Raw genomic sequence first — 13083 nt, forward strand, 5'->3', positions numbered from 1 at the left:
TTCAGAGATTTCATGAAAGCCTTGGCCTCAGTACAGTTCAATGGCCACAAAAATGGCGCAATTGACTTTCAAATTCTTGCAGATTGTAAGAACTTCTGCCACTGGACAAGCAAATGATCCCCAAATTCTCTTATCTCTGAGCCTTTTCTACTTTTCACTGTGTGTGTGTGTGTGTGTGTGTGTGTGTGTGTGTGTGTGTGTGTGTGTGTGTGTAGACAGGGTTTCTCTGGATAGCCCTGGCTGCCTTGGAACTCACTCTGTAGACCAGGCTGACTTCGAACTCAGAGATCCACCTGTCTCTACCTCCCAAGTACTGGGATTAAAGGCGTGTGCCATCACAGCCTGACTACTTTCCACTAAAAATCTTTTATCTGTATGATTTCTTTGCTCTCTGCTCTAAAAATAAATCTCACAGGACTATTATATAAATTATCTCAGAATTTGTAAATTAGTTAGGTGTGATTAAAATCCATAAAATCTATAACAAAAAACTTAGCTTAAAACTTGTAACAATAGGTTGACAGTTTAAAAGTCTATGCATAGGTAACTTGAATATGCTACAGCATACTATATATTGAGTGAAGAAAAAAAAAGAAATGAAAAAGGAGAGGAGGGACATGATTGCTCCTGGGTATGGTGGAAGAGATTTATTGTGGATAAAAGGGAGAGCATAGCCAGAGGCAGAGACATCTGGGAGAGTCCCGAGTGAACACAGCCCTGAGCTGGGCCATGTGAGGAGATGGAGGAGGGGAGAGCCAGGAGAGTAAAGGGTAGACGAAAAGGCTGGGTGACTAAAATGTCTGGATTATATAGGGAAGGCCAGCTGGTGCACGGGTAGCCCAGCCCCTGGGCTGGAGAAGTTTAGGGTAGGGGGTGGGGTATGCCAGCCAGAAGGACCCTGTAACAGGTAGGGATTGAGGGATGCTGGGAGAACCTGGCAGCTAGGTCTGCTTTGCTATGTTAAATAAGCACCTCAGTTAGCCATTTGTCCTGGGTTTGAGACCTAACATATATGTGATTCCACTCTTGTTTAGAAAAATAGATTTACTGCAGCATATTGTATATGTAACTCGGATTCAACTCTTGTTGAGGGGGGAAAAAAAAGGTTTGTGTGCTTGATGGCTCAGCTAGGACTAACCAGCAACCACGCACCTTAGCTGAGGGAAGCAGCCATGTGACCAGCAGCCGTCTTTATTAAGGTTAAAGAGAGTACATGCCGTGTAACTTCACCACCATCTTGATTAAGATGATCACGTGGTATAAAACAATTAAGGAAACTCTCATAAAGCTTCTTGGTTCTACTGAGCCCTTTGCTTATCATCGTATCTCCTTATAGACTGAGGAGGGAGCAGCCGATCTCCAAGATAGTTTGGATTAGAATGGTTTTTTGTATGATGATTTTTATCCTGAGAGTAAAAATTTTAGATAAGAAACAACTCATATTTGATTAATAAGGTATATTTGATAAATAAGGTTTACAAATTTCTAAGGTTATCAAGGTATACATAGGTGAACAGAAACTGACTTAGAGAAGTATATCTATCCACTTACGTCTTTGCTGTGTTCAACACCAGGTTTCTAAAAATTTTAGATAAGAAACAACATATGTTTGATAAATAAGTTTTATAAATTCCCAAGGTCTGCTTAGGTTAACAGTAGCTGATCTAGCCTCTTTGTCCTTGCTAACTTGCTTAGGTTTTAACTATTTGAATAAACTGAGTCATATAAGAACTGATATTCTGTAATGATGCACTATGAAATCAGGATCAGGAAACCAAGGCTCCCAGTCTTTCTGTGAACTGTATTTATGGTTTAAAGTTTTATTTTGATGCTAATGATCTTTAATTAAATCTTCAACTAAAAATTTTAAGACTCAAATTTAACAAATAAAACTGTAAAATCCTAATCTTATAAAAGCTACTAACTTGTTGTAAACTGTTAAAAATAATTAAGGCATGCAAGTTAAGGGTCAGTTACCTTATAAATGATCAAATTCTTTAATGTACTTAGAACTATGTGTAGCCAGAAGTTTTCCTATGTCCCACAGCCGCTCGGTCCCAAGTAAACACACAGAGGCTTCTATTAATTACAAACTGTTTAGCCTATGGCTCAGGCTTATTATTAACTATCTCTTACAACTTAATTCAACCCATTTCTATTAATCCATGTTTTTCCATGTGGCTTTGTGGCACTACCTGTGTTCCATTACATCTTGCTCCCTGGACAGCTCACGGTGTCTCCCCTGACTCTGCCTTTCTTCTCCTTGTATCTTTACTTGGACTTCCCGCCTGGCTATAACCTGTCTTGCCATAGGCCAGAGCAGCTTCTTTATTAACCAATGGTAGCAACACATATTCACAGTATACAGAAAGACCATCCCACAGCAACTATGTTCATAGTCATTCTAAGTACAAATGCATTTACAGAGACAAGCTTTATTTAGTTTCCTGTATAGGTTTTCAAGGTTAAGCCTGAAGTAACTAAAAACAAGTAAAGTTCTTTAAAATCAGGTATACTTAATAGATAGCCCTTAGAACTCTCCAGAGATCTGCTGACTATGGCAATTACGGTGTTTAATGAAAATGCTTCCTATGATAGACAGAAATGCCAGATCCTTGAAGTAGCCCTAGGCTTTCCTCCAGAGAAGATGATGGGGCACAAATGAACTCTATCAAGTGCTTGCTTCAGATGTGGCAAAGCCAACCACTGGGAAAGAACTGCCCCATGCCTTGCCTGCTGCCAAGACCCTGCCAAAACTGTGGACAGTTTGGGGTTGATTGCCCTATCTGCCTCACCAAGGTAGGTCACTTTTCCCAAGTTCCTTGTCCAGAGGAAAATCTCTCAGACCTTTTGGGTCTGGCAGCCGAAGGCCAATGCTGCTCTGAGTGGAAGATGAAGAGTTAATGTTGTCCTGTGTGACAGCCGACAACCAACAACCTCTGTCCTGATCACCATGGAGGAGCCCAGGGTAACTGTCCAGGTGGTGGGTAAGTCTCTGTCATTCTAATGGATAAAGAGGCCATTTGGATTATACTTTCTGCTCAAATTTATCCTTCTCGGATCTCTAATGGTGTTGATGCCTAGCTGTAGCTTTATTATGTTAACAACAGCAAGCAACCGGCTCCTTGTCACACAGCTGAAGCTGTCTGGTCTTTTATTTCATATGTAAAATTCAGGCCTTGCCTTTTTCCCAGAACTTCTAGGTCTCCTGCTAAAAAAACAATCAGACAAACAACAATAATAAAACCAGACTCACAGACAGGCTTCACACTGATGGAGAGAAGCTCAGAAAACCGGTTTCAATGTGACTTTTCAGTATTCCTTTATTTAAAGGAACTTGCTTTTCAATGCCTGTTCTCCAGGATCAGCTACCTGTGTTTCATGGTAAATGGCTGAATGGGAAAATGAAAGCTTTAAAGGTATGTAAGTTGTGAGGAGCTGAGAAAGTAATTTAATGTGTGCAAATGCAAGTTGTAAAGTCCCGAGGAAGTGATGTAAGGTATGTGTCTTGACTACAATTTATATAAGCTGGAGTCATCAGAGAGGAGGGAGCCTCAATGGAGAAAATGCCTCCATAAAATCAGGCTGTAGGCAAACCTGTAAGACATTTTCTTAACTAGTGATTGATATGGGAGGGCTCAGTCCATCGTGGGTGGTACCATCCCTGGGCTAGTGGTCCTGAGTTCTGTAAGAAAGCAGGCTGAGCAAGCCATGGAGAACAAGCCAGTAAGCAGCTCCCCTCCATGGTCCATGGCCTCTGCATTAGCTCCTGTCTCTAGATTCCTACCCAGTTTGAGTCCCTTTCTTGACTTTCTTTGATGATAAACAGAGATATGGAAGCATAAGCCGAAAAACCCTTTCCTCCTGAGCTTGCTTTTTGGTCATGTGTATGGTGATATTTTGTGTATGCTCTAACAAATAAAGCTTGCCCTAAGATCAGAGGGCAAAGGCAGCCACTAGTTAGCCACAGAGGCAGGCAGTGGTGGCACACACCTTTAATCCCAGCACTTGGGATCTCATGCCTTTGCTCCCAGTACTTGGGATGCACACACACCTTTAATCTCAGCACAAGGGAGGTTGAGACAGGAAGTGATATGGCTGGGCAGAGAAAGGAATATAAGGTGGGAGGAGACAGAAGCTCAGTCCCCTTTCGCCTGAGGAGTTGGTGAGGTGAGAGGTGGCTGTGGCTTTTTCCTTTGTCTCTCTGATCTTTCAACATTTACCCTGATATCTGGCTCCGGGTTTTTACTAAGTGTTGTATTTTAAAAACAGCAGGAAGGAATCACACCATACAACAGGGCCCAGGTAGGAAGCTTATTGAGGGGAGGGTAGAGAAGGGGCAGAGAAGGGGAGAGAGACTGGTCCCTGGGGATGAGAGTGAAGGAAGAGAAAGAGGGAGAGAGACGGGAGGTGTACAAGGCCCACCTTTTATAAGGAAACATAGCGAATGCGCACAGGGGGTGCTCTTAGTGGCTGCAGCTGAGGTATATCCTGTCAGGACCCTGAGGGCAGGCCAGTACAGATGCCCAAATGCTAACACTGAGACCAATTAGGATTTGTGCTACAATGGGGTTTTGTCACAGCAATAGAAACCTTAACTAAGACAGTATGTAAAAATCAGAAATGTTTCAGATTTCTTTAACTCTTGCTATGCTATTGTTATACTAAGACTTCAAAAGTTTAGAGTTTTATCAATGTTTTAACATTAATCAATGGAGTTCTGATAAGCTATTAATATAGCCCCAGTAATGCACTGACTGCTATTACCATAGTCACAAGCTCAAAATTTCAAATTTCCTTTGATTGTTTTCTAAGAATAGACTTAAAAGTGCTTCTCACTATGCTGAAAATATCTTTCTGTCCTATCTATCTATCTATCTATCTATCTATCTATCTATCTATCTATCTATCTATCAAAACCCTTTAGACAGAGGAAAGAGTGTTCATGCTTTTAACACAGAATCATTTTTTGCGTGTGCAAGCTTTTGTTATGACTCAAAGCTGTGAGTCTACTCCAAATGTTTATAGACACTCATTAGCTGCTTTTTCTACAATGAGAATTTCAGTGCAGATTACAAACAGTGGTAATGCTAATACATTATAACTTCTATCTATTTTTATAAACTTAAAATATTATATAGGTTTTAGGGAGTCACAATTTGAGTCTCCTGGTCACAGAACTCCAGATGAGTACTCGTGTCAATCAACAGCTTAAGCTTTCCAGCCTATAGGTGAGCTATCTGTCTCCCCTAGTCTTGGGAGGCCTCCCCTCCCTGCAACTACCAGGACCACAGGACTGGAAGTTTCAAGTATACACCCGAGATAAAGATTTTCCCATAAGCTCCTTAACTTTACCTTCTGTCCGTAGTCTATATCTGTCCCTGCAGATTTCTAATTAACTACAAACAGCAAACTGCTCCAAAACCCACCTGCACCATGTCAGGCCCTGGTCATCCTTCAGAAGCAGCAAGCCCTGAAAGCCAGTATAAACCGAATGCTTTTGGTGAATTTTTGCCAGCCTGAGCCCCTGTTTGGACCAGCATTCCAGACTTCTCCAAAGTGGTCTGCACTTTGCTAGCCCCAGGTGGACCCACAGAACCTGGGCAGTGAGCAAAACCGAGGTCCCTAGCCTGCACCCCTTCCTGCTCCTGCCCTTTGACTGGCATCCCAGCTTTCCTGGGCTCTGACAATGACACCCTAATTTCAGCTAAGAAGCAGTTCTAGAAGAGATTATGTTGTCCCTTACCACCAACAAAAGGCTGGAATGTCAGGTTTAAAGAAAGCTCCACTCCCCTAAATCCTGGGGCCTGTTCCCTACCAAAGAGCCATGTCACTGTCAGCGGGGACAAATGGCTGTCTGCCGTGGTGCTTATTAGCACACCAAAGTGCACACTGGCCTCCCTCGGGATCCCCATCCCCTACCCTAAACGCCAATGCACGGGCTTCTCTTCCTGTTTCTTGTTCCTATACAACCCCGCCATTCAGCCAGGCAGTCTCTCCTTGTCTTCCTCTCTCTCGCCCCTCTCTCTTGGTCTCCTTTGCCCTCCCTCTCTCTCTCTCTCTCTCACTCTCTTGCTCTCCCCAACCCCCTCTCATGGCCTGGTTCAATCTACTGGCCATGTTCTGTTTACTACTTTCTCTCCCGGCTCTGGACTCTTCCGGATGCCTCTGGCTGTACTATCCCTGCTATCTACACTAAAAACCTCCCGCTCAACCATATCTTAAAGCAGCCTTGTCCTCAGTTTACACAGTTGTCAGACAGACTGTGGAGGTGTCATAGTGATCATGTTCCAATAACTTATTTTCCTCCTTTATCTATTTTTTAAGTTTTTAATACAATATATTTTGATTGTATCTTTTCTTTCCCCCAACTATGCGCCCTCTCTCTCTCTCTCTCTCTCTCTCTCTCTCTCTCTCTCTCTCTCTCTCGTTCTTTCTCTTGAAAAAAAACACAAAAAATAAAATCAGAACAAACAAAAAGAAATAAGGCAAAAAAAATGCCAAAACAAAACAAAATGAAAAAATCCACAAAACATACCCCTTGGAGTTCATTTTGTGTGAACTCCTGGGAATGGGGTCTGTCTTGGAGTGCGGTTGATGTACTTATTGATACTCCATTGGAGAAAACTGATTTTCCCTTTCATAGTGCGTATCAATTGCAAATAGTCTCTTGGCTCTGGGTGGGGCCTTGTGTTCAGTTTCCCATCTCTGCACTTTGAGCCCATCTGGTGTGAACCTGTTCAGGGCATACATGGGCTGCCATGGGTTCGTGTGTGCATCAGTCCTGCTGTATCTGGAAAACACAGTTTCCTTGGAGTCGTCCATCACCTTTGACTCTTACAGGCTTCCTACCTCCTCTTCCACAGAGTTCCCTGAGCCTTGAGAGACTTGGGAGCACTCGGTGCTAAATGACATGTCATCATCAAACCAATAACTTATTTTCCATAATGGTGATCCCAATTCACAGCTGCCAAAGAGAAGTCAGGAAGTTTTCCTTAACTAAAAAAAGATAAAGCACAATAAGATATTGAAAAGTAGCTTACATTCACATAGTTGTTTTAAATCATAGGCCACTGCTATAGTTGTCACATATATATATGTATATGTATATGTATATCTATCTATCTATATCTATCTATCTATCTATCTATAGCTTGGCTACATCTGTAGTTTCCATGACCCATTGGGTTCGGGAATGTATCCCTATTCAGTTGAGACAATGTTAGCACTTGACTCTGCCTTGTCGTGAAGCAGTGAGAAGTGCATAAAGGAGACAGGTTGGAGATGGTGGCTAAGGCTCCTATTGCCCCTGTGGGTCTCAGAGTTGTGCAGCTCCTGACTGTTGGCAGCCGGCATGATGTAGGGTGTCTGCCAGTGTGGAGGAACATTGAGCTGTGTGTTTGTTCCCTGTCTCATATATTTCCAGCCACATCTGCACCAGAAACAAGCAGATGCGACCTTACAAGGCAATGCACTGGCTTGTCATGAATCCTGAGGTTTTTGTGGATAGAGTTAGTGCTAGGCTGTCAGCCTCTGTGGAGTGGGAGTTTCCCTAGGAAGCCTGCTAGGGGCTTTCCGTGAGCAGGTCTGGTCCTGCCTTGCCCTCTGAGGAGACCGGCTTTTCACCCAGAGGTTGCCTCCTGGCAGCCTTGCTGGTCACATTCCTTTTGCAGACATGTTTAGTTGGATCCACTAGAATTTCCAAACATTCTGAGTCACTATTAAAAAAAACCTAGGACTTGAGTTTCTAGATTCTGTTCCAAAACTCAGAATATCAGACGGTACTGCACCTGCACCCCACGTGATGGTGGCTGTGGGAAGCCCCTACCAGCCTGGACGCGGGATCTACAGATCTGTAGATACCATCAGACAGGAAGTAGGTGTGAGCACCAGCAGGCACAGTGCCTGGCCTCCCTACCTTTACCTCCCCACCCATCTATTTGAATCTAACACCCCCTTCAATATTTTTGTTTTTGTTGTTTTGTTTCTGTTATTGCAATGCTGGGCTGAGAACCCAGGTCTCAGATATGCTAGGTTAAGATGTTACTACTGGGCTTCACCCTGCCCTGCATTTTAAAATGACACCTTTTGTTTATAAAACTCAATCATAATTTGCCTTCAATACCATACCACCTTTTGTTTATAAAACTCAATCATAATTTGCCTTCAATACCATACCACCCTGACTGAGAGAGGGCGTGCAGTATGGCGGTTCTGTGGTGAGGGGACACATTGCCTCTAAGTACACCATTCATTGGTCCCGTGTTGATTCTGTGACTGTTGATTCAGGGAGGTTTATGAGCTTTGAGGCTGAGTACCACATCTGACCATGATGAACACAACCAGGTAAACGGCCTTGTGAGATGCCTCAGCCCCCTACCTCATCAGACCTTTTAATATCTATAGCTGTTGGAACTGCCACTCGGGGATGGCCTGAGGCCATGGCGGGGGGGGGGGGGGTAACTGCTCTAAGTCACTGAACACTGGCCTGGGGATTCCCAGCATGGTGGCAAGTGGTCCTGGATCTTCCAGCATTGCACAATGTTCTAGTAATTTCCACCTGCCGATAATGATATATAAGAGGAGGAAACAAATTTGAGAACAGAACTGCTATGATTTAAACGTGACCCCCAAGTTCACATGCTAGAAATGCAACCCTCAAGTTTATATTTGGACATGAGACATCTGTGTGGTAACTAGGGTGAGATGGAGTCATGTGGGAGGTGCCCAAGATAGGATTGGTGCCTTGTGAAAAGAGGCGTAGAGATCTGGGTTTATCTATAACATCCTTCTAGTGTGCCTCATGCTCTGAGGGGTGGAACACTGGGATGTTCTTACAATACTTCCCCACATCCCTTGTACCTAGGATTCCCTGGTGACTTGGTCCTGTGTCTCAGGACCATTGCATCAGTCAGTCCCTTGCACTGTAACAGACATCCGAGATAACCAGCTTGTAAAATGGGAGTTTTCAGGAGATGATGGGTTGGCCTGTTGCTTTGGGGCATGTAGTGTGACAGTGTACCATAGCAGGAACATGTGGGAAAGGAAGCTACTCATGACTGAACTTGAGAAAGAAGGTAAGGGACAGGGTCCCACTTCATGGACGTTCCTCCAATGACCACCCAAATAGACCCGATCTCCTTAAATTTCCACATCCTCCTAACAGCACCACGATTTAGAACTAAGGCTTTAAAACAAACACACAACACCCACAAGGGCCTTTGGGGGGCCTTTGGAGGGCAAACCATGGCATCACTACTGCAAGAGTAGAGAGTGAACACCCAATGTCTGCTGACAAGCACTGCTTGCTGGCATCTGGCTTCTTCAGGAGAGCACGAGGCGTGCTTGCCACGGCTGCATCTGTCAGCTGGCTTTGAGCGGAACTGAAAGCACGGCCTGCAAAAGTCATTTGCTGGGGATGCAGCCAGCAGGCAGGGCAGGTTTCGGAGCACCGCACCGACTGACCGCGGCTTTCTGCTCATGGCGGTGTCAGCACTATGCCGAGGAGCTGTGAGATGCCTCATTCTGGCAGATGTTACGTTTCTGCGGACAGATGCGGTGGCCATCCCTGCCCACTAGGTTGATGCCTGCTGAGTTAGAGAGGAGGCAACGGCTTGGTGAGTTCTTCAGGGTGGCACTGGGTGGTATTCTTAAAGGATCAGTCTGGAATCTGATTTTTCAGTCTTTCCCAGTGTCTGAAAACCATTTCATATCCTGCAACAAATCCCTGTCTGCTTCAACTAACTCTACTGACTTCTGTTCTTTGCAGGCAAACCCGAGCAATAGACCACACAATCCTCTTCATTGTTCCTGTCCATATATACACTTCTCGGCCCACAAACCAAGTCACCGCTCATGGATCTAGGATAGATTAGCCATTCCTCAGGGCCAAACCACAGGCTTTCCCTTCTTAAAAAAATCAACTTGAGAGTTACCCTCCACGAAGTCATTTAGATGGCTTCAAAAGCGCATCCCATCTCTTCTGAAGCTGTAGGCCAGACCGTCAGTAACAGTTCTGGGCCCTGAGAACATTAATCATCGTCAGAACTGGACGCAGACATCTCCCCTGGGAAGCATTTTTTTTTTTTTTTTTTTTTTTTACATCAAGTAAAAAGTGCTTTGACCTTTACCAAGTAGACAGAGACATAAAAATGTGGGTTTAAGGCCAAGACGGTGACAGACGTGAATACCAATTTCTCTGGTCTTTCAAACAGTGTCTCTCCTCTCTTTCCTCGTTTGCTCTGTCCCTGATCACTTGGCAGCAGACTTAGACAGTAGTTTATCACATCAATGAGAAGACTCACTCAGATATAGTATCCAAATCCATGGGCAGAACACCTCCCTTTAGGAGGCCTCTGCCCCCAGGGTGCTGCATCTTCAACAGCACACAGGTTCCCAAGAGTGCAGTAATGCCAGACGCCTTGCAGGAGGCATGCAGCACCCCCTGTGGCTGAGTACTGGCACTGCTCCTGGGCTGCGCTGGGTATCAGTCTATTTCTCAGCTGTAGACTGTCCTTCTGGCTATAAGAACACAGAAACGAACTCACACAGTATTTTGCAAGGAAAAAAATGTAAATAGCAATCAAATGAACATTGGTCATTCAAACAAATATATGTAATCCATTAAATATATGAAAAATCATAGAAATACCTAAAATGTGTTTCCTTCTATCTACCACTTCTTTTCAAGATTCTGATTTAAATAAAATAAAATCAGCGGGGTGGTGGTGGCACTCGCCTTTAATCCCAACACTCAGGAGGCAGAGCCAGGCAGATCTCTTTGAGTTCGAGGCCAGCCTGGTCTACAGAGCGAGATCCAGGACAGGCACCAAAACTACACAGAGAAACCCTGTCTCGAAAAACAAAGAACAACAACAAATCATTCCACCTTGCCCAAAAGTAGTGCTCCTGTACTTCAGCAATTGATATCATCTTACGTAGCAGCACCAATGATTCAGAAAATTTTTTTTTTTTTTTTTTTTTTTTTTGGTTTTTCGAGACAGGGTTTCTCTGTGTAGCTTTGCGCCTTTCCTGGAACTCACTTGGTAGCCCAGGCTGGCCTCGAACTCACAGAGATCCGCCTGGCTCTGCCTCCCGAGTGCTGGGATTAAAGGCGTGCGCCACCACCGCCCGGCGATTCAGAAAATTTTAACAAGATAATAATTGACAATTAGTACTTCACACACACACACACACACACACACACACACACACACACACACACACAGAGAGAGAGAGAGAGAGAGAGAGAGAGAGAGAGAGAGAGAGAGAGAGAGAGAGATTGTCTTAGCACAATCTACATTCAGATTTTACAAAACTAAAGAAAATACCAGTCATGCTGGTTGGTCATATGTCAATTCCAAAATTCAATATCCTACCAATGATAAAGTGAGCTTTTCCAGCAATTTGTGTAATATGTCCCTAAGTCAAAATTTAGGATTTGAAACAAAAGTAAGTGAAGAAATTCCTAGTTGGGAAGTACACTTCTCTACGAAGGACATAGACCTGTCCCCACATTAGTCTTTCCTTTAATTGCTGGTTTATATTACACAACTATAGCTTTTCTATGTTATGACAAAACACCAGAGAAGATCAACCTGTTGGGAGGAGAGATTTGGGCTCATTTTCAGAGGTTTCAGTCCATGGTCACTGTTCCTATGGCTTTTGAGCTCATGGTGGACATGATGGGAGCAGGTGATACAGAAAATCGTTTTCCTCACTATGGGAAAACAGAGAATGTGGGGAAGGGGTGGGACCCAGCATCCCCTTCAAGACACATGCCCAGTGATCTCACTTCTTCAACTAGGCTCCACCTCCCATTAGTACCACAGGTGGGAGCCAAGCCTTCAACACATAAGTCTTTGGGGAACACTTAAACAAATCTGCAATGACTTTTGCTATTATTTCATACACACACACACACACACACACACACACACACACACACACACACACTGATTGTCTTAGCAGGAATCAGCTGAGCATTAAAAGACCATGAGTTATATTTGAGCCATAATTATAGAGGTTTCCTCTTGTGTCACGCTAATCATTTTGTCACCGGCTTTCTGGTCATATTGTCAACCCCGGGGACATAGAAGGGACCCAGCGCATCTTCACTTGAGGATTCTCATGAAAACACCGACTAAACACACAATCTGGCCAAGCCCATAAACTTGGTACATCAAAGGAACCAACCATCCTGAAGTGTAGTCTCCTAAAAGACTTTGTAAAAACAAATGGTGGGCGTCGGAGACCCAGCAGCTTCCCACTCCTTCTACAATTTCATCTTCAGTTAGGAGGACAAATCCTGAAAATCCAGTGTTTGGAAGGCATGAATATGCAAAGTCACATGCCACCCAAGAGGTCCCCCTTTAAGCTGACTTAAAAGAAAGGCTGAGATACATTTCTAACATCCTGTTTTGAAAGGGGTTAAAAAAAAAGTCTGGGGGCCCAGCTCCTGGCAGAGTTCCTGCTCTGCCTGTATAAAGTTCTGGGTTCCTTGTTGGCATGCATGGGCACACACATGCATGCCAATAAGCTACAGTCCTCAACGGAAAACTAAATGTAGTGACAAGCGTAGCATGTATGGCTGTTATTAGAGTGTGAATACATACTCGTGAAATCACTTTTGCCAGGCTTTGAATCCCAGCACTCAGGCAGATGATCTCTGTGAGTTCAAGGCCAATGTGGTCTACAAAGTGAATTCCAGGATAGTCAGAGCTAAGTAGAGAAACCCTGTCTTAAAACAAACAAACAAAAAACAGAAAAAACAACAACAACCCTTTTTCACCATTTTTGGGGAAAACTTTCAATTCCCTGCCCTTAAGCATGTGGGGATATCATCCTAAACAAATGTATCTTTTGATGGCTAGACGACAAGCTCCCATGGGACTGTGACTGAAGACCAGGAAGGCTCTGGGCTCTCACCTTGCTATATTTGAGGATCACACTTCACAAGCACCAGGCACAGTACCCACTTGCTTCCAGCTTGTGTGATGAGCCGGAATCTCATGGCACACCTTGTATCTGTCCTGCGATACCTGTGTTGTCTTTATAATGCACACAGGGGTCCCAAAATTAACA

Source organism: Peromyscus eremicus, chromosome 5 (assembly GCF_949786415.1).
Source record: "Peromyscus eremicus chromosome 5, PerEre_H2_v1, whole genome shotgun sequence".
NCBI classification, from domain to species: domain Eukaryota; kingdom Metazoa; phylum Chordata; class Mammalia; order Rodentia; family Cricetidae; genus Peromyscus; species Peromyscus eremicus.